Source organism: Neophocaena asiaeorientalis, unplaced genomic scaffold, assembly GCF_003031525.2.
Source record: "Neophocaena asiaeorientalis asiaeorientalis breed wild unplaced genomic scaffold, Neophocaena_asiaeorientalis_V1.1 scaffold293, whole genome shotgun sequence".
Taxonomy (NCBI): domain Eukaryota; kingdom Metazoa; phylum Chordata; class Mammalia; order Artiodactyla; family Phocoenidae; genus Neophocaena; species Neophocaena asiaeorientalis.
In genome coordinates, this window is record NW_020173920.1 from 4,151,193 (window position 1) to 4,163,284 (window position 12,092).

The window sequence follows — 12,092 nt, forward strand, 5'->3', positions numbered from 1 at the left end:
TAGGGAATTGCAAATTAAAACAGTGAGATAGCACTACACACCTATTAGAATGGCTAAAATCCAAAGCACTAACATCAAATGCTCGTGAGGATTTGAGCAACAGGAACTCTCATTCACTGTTGGTAGGAAAGCAAAATGGTTCAGCCACTTTGAAAGACAGTTTTAGCAGATTCTTTACAAAACTAAATATATTCTTACCATACAATCCAGCAATCATATTCCATGCTATTTACTCATATCAGCTGAAAACTTATGTCCATGAAAAACCCAAATTTGGATGTTTATAGCAGCTTTATCCATAACTGCCAAATGTGGAAGCAACCAAGAAGTCCTTTAGTGGGTAAATGGGTAAACAAACTATGTTATATCCCAACAATGGAGTATTATTCAGCATAAAAAAGCAATGAGCTATTAAGCCATGAAAAGATATGAAGGAAACTCAAATGCACACTGCTAAGTGAAAGAAGCTGAAAAGGTTACATATTGTATAATTCCAACTATATGACATTCTGGAGAAGGCGAGACTATGGAGACAGTTAAAGCTTCAGCGGTTATCAGGAATTAGCAAGAAGGGAGGGGTAAATAAGTGGAGCACAGAGAATTTTGGGAGTGAAGAAACTATTCTGTATGATACTGTAATGGTGAATACGTCATTATCCACCATTCGTCCATACCCATACAATGTGTAACATCAAGAGTGAACCCTAATGTAAACTATGAACTTTGATGGGTAATGATGTGTCAACGTTGGTTCATCAATCATAACAAACATACCAAACATTGCAGAATGTTGATGATGGGGGAAGCTGAGGAAGGAGGGAGATCAAGGTATATGGGAACTCTCTGTACTTTTGGCTCAACTTTTCTGTGAACCTAAAATTGTATAAAGTCTATTAATTTAAAAAAAAAAGTCATTAGAAATAAAAAAGGACACTCTTTACTTAACAAACACATACTGCATACATACTTGTTCTAAGTTCTGAACAGAATAATAGCAAAGAGATAAGTGAATGAAAAAATAATTTCAGGGCTTCCCTGGTGGCGCAGTGGTTGAGAGTCTGCCTGCCAATGCAGGGGACACAGGTTCATGCCCCGGTCCGGGAAGATTCCACATGCCGCGGAGTGGCTAGGTCCGTGAGCCATGGTCACTGAGCCTGCGCGTAAAGAGCCTGTGCTCCGCAACAGGAGAGGCCACAACAGTGAGAGGCCCGCGTACCGCAAAAAAATAAATAAATAAAATAATAATAATTTCAGGTGGAAGTGCTATAAAGAAAAACACAGAGGGGAAAGAAGTTAGATACTGAGCAGGAGCAGATGGAGGCTATTTTAGACAGCTGATCAAGTAAGGCCTCTTTAAAACAGTGACATATGAAAGGAACACAGTATTCAGGGGGAAGGAACAAAAATGTAAAGGCCCCAATGTAAGCACAAGCTTTTCAGAAACAATGCTAACTCTTAGTCTTTGACAGATTAAGATTAAAAACTTAATAAAGGATGTCTTATAATTAATAAAAACTATTAAGGAATAATAAGATAATTTGAATAAAGTTTAACTGACAGATATATGTGTGTATATAAAACTGTATGTGCAAACAGAAAATGTTCTTAAGTTTTCAAAGAACATTTAGCAAATTGGATTATGCTTTAAGTCACAGAAAAACCCTGAATAAACTTAAAAGGTATTTTAAAAGAACATAGTCACTGACAATGAAAGAAAATACAGTGAACAGAACTATACCAAACAGTTCCTGAGTCAAAGAGGTAATCAAACTAGAACTAGCAACTATTTGGAAAGCAATGAATATAAGAATATCATTCACAGACATTTTAGAGCACAGCCAAAGCTGTACTCAGAGGCAAATTAAGAGCATTAAAAATGTTTTCATTTAAGAAAAAAAAGAGAGAACTAAGAATTTACTAAGTTAGAAAAAGTACAGTAAGTCCCCTACACATGAACCTCCAAGTTGTGAACTTTCAAAGATGCGAACATGTGTTCACAGGTCCAACCACGTAAGTTAATTCACATGTCTGGCATACACTGTCACATGCAGGCATCCTCTGCAAGTGGTTGTGCTTTTGTGTACTTTACTGTACAGTACTGTAGAGTACAGTAGCACAGTATCTTTATTTCAAGCCCAGGATGTCCAGAAGCAAGTGTAGAAGCAAGCGTAAAAGCAGCATTGATGTAGCTGGTAGTGAACGTCAGGTGTGAGTGAAACTGCAGCTTGCCCTCCATCTCCTATTGCTGACGATCCTTCAGCTCTACCATCTCCCACCTCCTCTCCTTCCTTCAGTCAGTAACTCTTCTTGCCTGTTCACTCAATGCTCGTATGTATGCCAGCCGTTGCACTGTACTACCATACTTTTCAAGGTACTGTACTGTAAGATTAAAAATATTTTATTTTTTGCATTTCTTTTTTATGTATTATTTGTGTGAAAAGTATTATAAACCTATTACAGTACAGTACCATATAGCCGATTGTGTTAATTGCGTACCTAGGCTAACTTTGTTGGACTAAGGAACAAACTGGATTTACGAATGTGCTCTCGGAATGGAATGCATTCGTACGTAGGGGACTTACTGTATGACCAAAAAAAACAGAAAAACCAGAGCAAAATAAAAAGTAGAAATTAGAAAATCAGAGAACAGAATAAATCTCAAAGTTTCTTATTAAAAACCACTAAGTAAACATTTGGCAAATCAAATTAAGAAAAATAATGAAATCACTAATAAAAGGTGGAGATGAACACCACAGATTTTAATTATAAAAAATATTACATACACCAATATAATAATAAATTTGAAAATCTTAAAAAATATAATCTGGGGAAATACAAATTTCTCAAAACTGACTCATGAGTAAGTAAGGATTTCTCCAGACTACAGAAGGAACTACAGAAGTTACCATATGGACTGTGTATTCTTATTAAACTAAAGTTCTATGAGACTCTCTTCTATTCTTTCAATAAATTCTGTACACTTGACTAACAAGAGTGGGGGTTTTGATTCCTCATGATATATGCCTTAGGATATATAACCTTTGGGAATGTTATTAGCAAATTTATTTATATACTTTTATCAGTAGTTAAAAGAAAAATCTTATCATCACCTAAATAAGTTACAAAAACATTTGATAAAATTCGGAAGACACTCCTCTTTTTTACAAGAACAGAATAAATAATAAAAAATTTCTCTCTAAAACCAACAGCTGCATTCATCCTTAAATCGTTAAAATACCAGAGACATTCCAAGACAATTATCACCTCTCTTATATAACTGTCTTATATAACTGTGTCAACGTAATAAAGAGCTAAAATACTAATAAATTTTATAACTATTGGAAAGGAAGCAAAGGTTACTATTATTTTCAGGTAAGACAATGAACCTGAAAAACAAAAGTAAATAAAATTTTACTGAAGTCCAGCAAGATAATAAAAATAATCGTGACCACAAAAATCTAGTTACTTCTAGAGGTACAAACTATTGGGTGTAAGATAGGCTCGAGGATGTATTATACAACACGAAAAATACAGCCAATGCTTTATAACTGTAAATGGAAAGTAACTTTAAAAACTGTACAAAAAAAAATTTTTAAGGAAAAAGTGAACTTACTACTAAAAAAAAACCTAGATACTTCTGTATACTTATCAGAAATAACGAAACTAAATCAAATTCACAAAAACAAAATTATAATTTAAACAGGAAATGCAAATTAAACTGTATTTTTTATTTGCCTAGCAATAAGCAAATTTAACAATTTCATTAAGAATGATGGCTGTTTCAATGAGGATAGCAACAAAATGAGACTCACAATGCTAGTGATGGTATACACCAAACCTTTCTGAAGGGTAATTTAACACTTGTAAATGCTTATACCCTTTCATTCAGTAATTCCACTTATAAGAAAATATTCTAAAGTAATACTCAGGGATGAATAAAAAGATATTCATCATAGCATTATTTATATAAAATATTAGAAATAAGTTATACATTCACCAATAGGAGAATAATGAAACTAAGGCATAGGTGTGCAATGGAATGTTAGGCAAACATTAAAAAATCATTTTTAAATAGAATTTTTAAGGAGAAAGAGGGAAACTTGCAAGATTTGAGGGTAAGTTAAAAAAAAGCAAGATAGCAAATTATATAGAATATGATTCCAATTTTAGAAGAGTAAACTATGTACACACACAAATATAAAGAAACATCAAAATATTAACAGCAGTTATCCACAGGTAATGAATTAAGGGTTTTTTTTAAACTTTATTCTTTATCAAACATCTGGTTATATTTTTACCATTGTATCTGCCAATGTAACTTTTTATTCTTTAATAATTTGTTCTTTAGAGCACCTGAAATTGTGTTTAAAAGTTTTACTCCAGGGGCTTCCCTGGTGGCGCAGTGGTTGAGGGTCCGCCTGCCGATGCAGGGAACACGGGTTCGTGCCCCGGTCCGGGAAGATCCCACATGCCGCGGAGCGGCTGGGCCCGTGAGCCATGGCCGCTGAGCTTGCGCGTCCGGAGCCTGTGCTCCGCAATGGGAGAGGCCACAACAGTGAGAGAGGCCCGTGTACCGCAAAAAAAAAAAAAACAAAAAACAAAAAAACATGAGGTTTAACTACAAGTACTAAGATGGAAACGAATTCATAATGATTAGATTTTTTAATTAAAAAAGAAAATCAAGGTAAAACTACATACACACTGTGCTTATTTCTAATTGCATAAAGAAAACAAAATTGTTTACAGTGGGTACCTGTAAGGAATGGGACTAAAAAGTAAGGAAAGTAATTTTCACTTTCTACTCTACATAATTGACTTGCTTGAACCTTCTGTAATAAGCATGTACTGATTACCTTTGGAATTTAATTTAAAAATAAGGAAAACAGGCACTATTCTCATCTGTTATGATGGTTATCTCTGGGGGCTAAGTGATTTTTGTATAGTAATTTTTGTCCCATTTCTTAATAGTTTTCACCACTTTCTAAATTTTCTACGAGAAGTATGCCTATTTTAAAATCTGAGAAACATGTATTCAAAAAACCTGTATTTTATTTCAGTGATGAAACTATTTTTTTTCCTGAAAAGTAATTTTTAACAGTTATGGTCTCAGAAACTTGGCCCTGAGATTCCAACCACTTTCAGAAAGCAGTCTTAAATCTACGTTTGGAAGTATAATATTTGCTGTAGAAGCAATTACATATAAAACCTATTTCAGAATGGAATATTAACTATTAATATTATTAGCATTAATATTAATAACATTTATTAATCACTTAAACACTTCATTTGCTAAGTACTTTTCCCTGCATTATCTCATCTGCTCTAAATAGCCCTATGAAATGTGTATTATATTATTATTAATCCTCATTTTACAGATGAAAAAAACAAGCCTGAAAAGAATGTGTATCTTGCCCAGGGTGAAGTGGAAGAGCCAGCATTCAAACCCAGGTCTCCAGCTCCTCACCACTTGTGATACATGGAATGACAAGTACTACTGTACCTCAAAGATAAGAGGCTAGTCCTCTGAAATCCAGCATGAATGTTCAGACTGACTACTCTTATTCAGGTTAGTGATCCTAAAATGAAGAAGTAGTGAAACTCAATTCTGGTCACAGAAGAAAATAATCAGTATTTCTTCAAGGTAACAGGGGCTATTTTTTTCCATCTCTTTCTGCTTCTACCAAGGTACAAAAAGGATACCAGGGACAACTCAGATTTGCAAGTAACTTAACACCCTCTCTGATTAGTCTGGAATTACCCCTCTAACTAACTGGAAGCGCTTTTGAAAACAAATTGATCAGAACCCCAAAGCCTTAAAGACTTGAAAAAGGTGCAGTTTCACACTTTAATCATAAGTAGAAAATTCAGAAAGCCAAAAGAAAAGTTATACTCAAATATTAGAATAATCAATATTGACAGATTAAACATAGGAAGAATTTAACAATACCTACCTATTTATTTCATCCTTAGCTATTTGAACAAGGTCTCTCTCTCTTCTAAAAAGAAAAACTAAAAGTTTATCTTTAGCTACCTGAACAAGTTCTAAGTTTTTTCTTTAAAAAAGTACAATTGAAAAGGTACACCAACCACTGTTAACCATGTCTACTTGGAAATCGCCCTTTCATAAAGATCAGAGAATCATAGGAACCCCTATTCATTTGTTTAGTAGATAGACTCCAACCACAAACTTACTTTATGAATTTGGGTTTTCAAGGCTAGTATTTAATGTCACAAAGTCCAGAAGAATAACTCTCTTTGAATAACTGTAAACCAGAATCGAGGTCCTAAGAGAAGCAGAATACCCCGAACTCTTCCTCAGTAAAACTGTCTGTTTGTAGAAAGAACTGGCAGAGAAGCTGACATCAACAGACCTAGTTTCACACTCCAACATTTCTAGACCTTAACCCCTTAGGCCAAGAAGACCTCTCATTGAATTAAGGACAACTGACACTACCAAAATGACAGTATTGAAGTGAAAACACAGAATTCACTGAATTTAGGTCAACCTCTTTCACCAAAACATGAAAGTGGGTTTAAGACCTACATACATTACAGGTCAGAAACATTTTAAGGTTCATTTTTCATAATGTAAATCAGTGTTTCTAGTTAATTAATTACTAGAAAGATTTAAAAGCTAAGGATGAAACAGTTAACTTAAATCAACACCCTTAATAGGAGAACATGAACAAAGCTTTTCATTTATATATATATATATATATTTTCATACATATATACAAAATATATATAAGTGATTATGAGTGTGTTTTACAAATGCCACAGAGCTCCTGGCAAAGTTGCCAAGTTCTAACCTGCTTTAAAAATTACTGTTCACTGCCTTCATCCCAATCTAACTTTATTTAATGTTACTGTTTTGAATAAACCTACAAAAACAAAACCCCCAGAGCAAATTCTTCTACATTTCAATATCCTGCCTACTTACAAGAGCGGAAGAGTCAAACAGAGCAGGGGAAAAAACGTGACGTGCACAACCTTGATCCAAAACACTGCTCGTCGTAGTCTAATTTTAGGCCTAACCATTTTGATTGTCTTTTTACAGAGGTTTAAAAAGAAAACAAAGAACTATAGATCACTTGTAAAATAAAACTGAGATAATTATACCAATGGGAGTTAGCATTATTTATCAAGGAGAAAGAAATCACGCTCGCACTGCCCAGAGAATTCCCATTAAAGATAAGATACAAGGACTGGCAGTACAACTCCACAACGTCTGACGACAATGGCAATTACTTTCTACTCTTCAGTTCTTGGATGACTCTATCTTTAAAGAATTAGTCAAAAGGTTGAGTCCACTGAGGAATATTCGGCAACATATTGTGTACGTTGTTTGAAAGAAAGCCAAACATGGTGAAAGCCAACCTTCACCTAAGTTACCTAAAGAAGCAAATATCCACCTCCTGGCTGAAGATCAAACAGGAATCACAAGAAGATCCGAAAGTTCTGTTCTTAAGCGGAGGCCCTCAAACCCTCGGAAAACTATTCGTTTCTACTAACGCGGAATATGGAAGGATCACAGATTGCAGTTTAGAAAACAGTAAAGGGACCCTAGACAATATGCCTAAGCAAAGAAACTGGGATGACCAGAGAGACAGCATGGAGGGGCTAGGATTCTGTGAGAGACGAAAAAATCGAGGAATAAAACCCGCAACGTTTTGTACAACACAAAAGTAAATGGAGAAAAGGAGGGTGGAAACGCGATGGAAGGGAGATCAACAGAGGGCAGACTGTGGCGCGACAGGGTTCAGGGCAGGGCCGGGTCCAGGAAGAGTTAGACCTCACCAGCCCAGCAAGCTTCCCATTTCAGACTACAGTCGGGGAAGAAAACAGCCGGAGGGCGCAGACAATGAGCCACCGCCCCAAGAGTTGCGGCTCCAGGCACGCAGGTGGCGGCTTCCCAGCCCCGCGCGGGGCAGGTTATCTGCCCCGGGCCGCTCGCGCCGGCCAGGCCGCGGAGAAAGAAGGAAGGAGAGCGACGGCCCGCGTCCCGGCCTGTCTGCACACTTACCCCAAGCGAGGAAAGATCCCCGCCCCGGCGAGGAGCCTCCGGCCGAGCTCCCGGCGGGCTCAGGAGCCGCCCCGAGCAAGCGCGCGACACGGGGCGGGGAGGGGAGGGAAAGGGAAGCGGGGCGGGAAGAGGAACCGCGCTGGAGCGCAGCTGCTGTTATTGCTAGGCCGGGCGGCAGCCGAGCCCCGCGGGCGCCGGGAAGGGAGTGCAGGGAGCCTTCGGCAATGGCGACGGCCCAGGCCAGAGGGGAAGCGGAACAACCGCCGCCGCTGCGCGTGGCCACAACCCTGGGGGAGGGCTACGGCGCGGAGCGGGGAGGGGTGGGGCCGAAGCCAGGAGTTCCACGGGGCGGAGACGGGCACCGCCTCCCAGTGGGCGGGTTCACGCGGGGCCTGCTGGGCGTTGTAGTTTGGAGATGTGTGCCACTTATCTCCGCCACCCCCCGGCCCCCGCCCCGCCTTTTTTGGGTATTCTTTATATTGAGAGACACCGCCACTTCCTCATGTAATTCAGCATTGCCTCCAGTCAGGTCTGTGGCCAACCAAACATGCTGAAAGACGATTCCTGTTATATGAACCTGCTCTAGGATACGTGTTCCTGGGAATTCATCCACTATCCATTTTGCTTTTTACCTACAGCTCTTAATATACTTTGGTGCTAAATTAAGCCCCACCTCCTTGCAAATTAAGGCCTCTATGTTTTATCCATGGAGGAGTTCATTAATGTATTCACTAATTCTACAAGTATTTCAGTGTCTAACATGTACCAGACACTGCTGGGTATCAGGGATACAAGGGTGAATACAAGTCACTTTGTCTTTGTGGAACTTACAAATATGAAAACACAATAATTAAAATAGTGATATCTGGTATGAGGGAAAAACTAGGATGATTACTTTGGATAAGGTGGCCAGGGAAGGCATCTTTAATGAGGTGACATTTAAGCTGAGAACAGAAAGAGAGAGCCATGAGAAGCTCCCAGACAGAAGGAGGAAGAAAAGAACTTGCTAAGGTCAGTTAAGAAGGCCCGTGTAACTGCAGTTTAGTGCAAGAAGAGTAGCATAGTGGGAGAAAACAAGATTCAGGTCAGGAAGGATCTTAAATGACAGGTAAGGATGTTGGACTTTATTCCAAGAAGTTATTAAAGAGTTGTAAGTAAGGAAGTGATGTTACCTGGTTTACACTTTAAGATCACTAGAGGGCTTCCCTGGTGGCACAGCGGTTAAGAATCTGCCTGCCAATGCAAGGGACACAGGTTTGAGCCCTGGCCGGGGAAGATCCCACATGCCGTGGAGCAACTAAGCTCGTGCTCCACAACTACTGAGCCTGTGGTCTACAGCCCACAAGCCACAACTACTGAGCCCACATGCCACAGCTACTGAAGCCTGCAAGCCTAGAGCCTGTGCTCTGCAACAAGAGAAGCCACGACAATGAGAAGCCCACGCACTGCAACGAAGAGTAGCCCCCACTCACCGCAACTAGAGAAAGCCCGCGCACAGCAACAAAGACTCAACACAGGCAAAAATAAATAAATAAATAAATATATTAAAAAAATAAAAAAGATCTCTAGATTGCTACATGGAGAATAGAGTACTGAGATGCAAGAATAGAAGGGAATGAACTAGGGAGGCATTAATCATGACTGATGCTAGAGCAATAGCTGTGGAAGTGGAGATAGGTAGTAGCCAGATTGTTCTTATTGATAGATGTAGAGCGAAAAACTCAATTGATATGGAGAGTACGAGAGAAGGGATTCAAGGAGCAATATGGCACACTATTAGATAACTTGAAAAACAGTCCCACTATTAAACACACAAAATGCTGGATAAAATAGAACATCCTTTCAAAGGCATAACTAAGCTTTCAAGGAAGAAAGAGGAATACATCTGATAGTCTTCCAAACTCCACATTCAACCCAAAGGGGGGAGCAAGAAACCAGAGTAGTAACCAGGTCAGTGAAGCCTATTGTGTTATGTTGAAAGAACCTACTTATCTCAGAAAAATCTATGGTTTTACTGGCTGCACAGGAGACAAGAGACCAAAGACAAGGCCTTGGGCCTGTATAGGTGTTGGGATTATAATCCTGCACAAGGCTGGAAAACTCAAAGGGCTATACCCTCTAAGAATAGACTGGGGAAAAAAAATCCCCTGGACCAACCCAGGGCGATATGCAGATACTTGTAAGTTTTAGCCTGGACTTTGGCATCGAGGGGAAAAAAACTTTCCCTTTAGAATTCGTAACCACAAACTTTCCCTCACATGGGTTTGAAAGTTCAAATTTATAGTACCTACACTGCCCAGGAAACTTGAAGTCAAGAAAATGTCCCAGGCTGGTAATGCTTGGAGGCCTGGAAGAAACAAACACAAATCTTCACTGCACAGGTTCACTCTCAACACAGGACTGAAAGAATTTCCACAAATAGGCTATCAAAAGTTAAACATAAACACCCAAAATATAATACATCTGAGAAAATAAGCCAGGAGTGAATCAACAGAAACCATAAACAGAATAAAGAAGCCCATGAACTTTAGATACTGGAATTATTGATTACAGAATATAAAATAAGTTTATTATAATGATTAAGCAGAGTAAGACAGGATACTATTTTTAAACAAGAAACAAGATACTATTTTTAAAAAATGATCAAGCAGCTTTGAGAAGGAGCCAAGTAGAACTTCTAGAAGTAAAGAATATAATAATTGAAACCAAAGCCAATGTTTGGGTTAAATAGATTACACACAGTTGAGGAGAAAATTAATAAACTGGAAGACAGATCTAAAGAAATTACTGACAGCAGCCCAAAGACAGAGGAAATATGAAAGAAAGACTGAGAGACATGGGGATAGATTATGAAGGTATACCATTTGCCTAATGAGAAGTTCAGGAGAGTAAAAAGAGAAAACAAAAGAGGCAGTATATGATGAGATAATGGCTAAGAATTTTCCAGAATTGATTAAAGACAACCTTCAGATTCAAGAAGCAAGTGAATCCCAAACAGGATAAGTAAAGGAAATCTTCTCAAACACATCAAAGTGAAACTGCAGAATACCAAAGATAAAGAAACCAGAAAAAAAAGACACCCCCTACAAAGAAATAACTATTAAATTCAGTATAGATTTCTCAACTGCAACAATGTGTGCCATCTGACAATGGAAAAATATTTTCAAACTACCAAGAGAAAAAACTAAACTTAGAAGTATGTATCTTGCTAAATTATCAGTAAAAAGAGTGAGGGTGAAATAAAGATATCATCAGGCAAAAAACAGAGATGTTACCAACCACAGAGACCTACTAAAGGAACATCTTAAAAAGATATACTTCAGGAGGAAGGTAATCCCGGAAGTAAGGTCTGAGGTGCAAGAAATCAGATAGGCAGTTAAACCTACCATCCTATCACCGACTAGGACAATTCTCTATATTATTTCATTCTCTCACAGCCTACCAAACCCTATATTCAACTACCTAGATCTCCATGAGATCTAGCTAAATAATCTTAAGTTCCTAGCAGAGTGGCTGAGATACACACACACACACACACACACACACACACACACACACACACACAGAAAACTCTCTACCCCACCACCAACCTTAGTTGAGTCTCTATTATTTTCATCCAAAGAACATTACATGATACTTTAAGAAAAATAAACCATAGAAGTGGAACAAATACTGGAATACAATGACCAGGAGAACAATACCCATTTTCTTGGCTATAAACAAAAACACACACACAGAACAATCTCTACCCCACCACCAACCTTAGTTGAGTCTCTATTATTTTCATCCAAAGAACATTACATGATACTTTAAGAAAAATAAACCATAGAAGTGGAACAAATACTGGAATACAATGACCAGGAGAACAATACCCATTTTCTTGGCTATAAACAAAAAAGACCATATACAGAATTACAAAACTGATTTAAAAAATAAAGTGCTTATTCATTTCTTAAGTATCCAAAGAAGATAATACAAAGAGTTCAAAACCAGAAATGCTGTTATGTTAAAAGTGATGTCATCTGCAAGCATTTATCAAGCAAGAAAAGTCATATCAAAGTATCTTCAC

At 38.1% G+C, this 12,092-nt stretch overlaps 1 protein-coding gene across 3 annotated transcripts in view; it reads right to left on the bottom strand.

Annotated features, from left to right (window-relative positions):
* The window catches only part of PAK2 (p21 (RAC1) activated kinase 2), an 88,725-nt gene that overhangs the window by 70,126 nt on the left and 6,507 nt on the right, over window positions 1-12,092 (bottom strand). For 2 of the 3 annotated variants that reach the window (XR_003004061.1, XM_024752110.1), the window contains exon 1: window positions 8,024-8,280. The exons of the other annotated variant lie outside the window; for it this stretch is intronic. The gene's annotated coding sequence lies outside the window, so the exon portion shown is untranslated. Of the gene's footprint in view, window positions 1-8,023; window positions 8,281-12,092 lie in introns of those variants that run through there. 3 annotated transcript variants of the gene reach the window in all.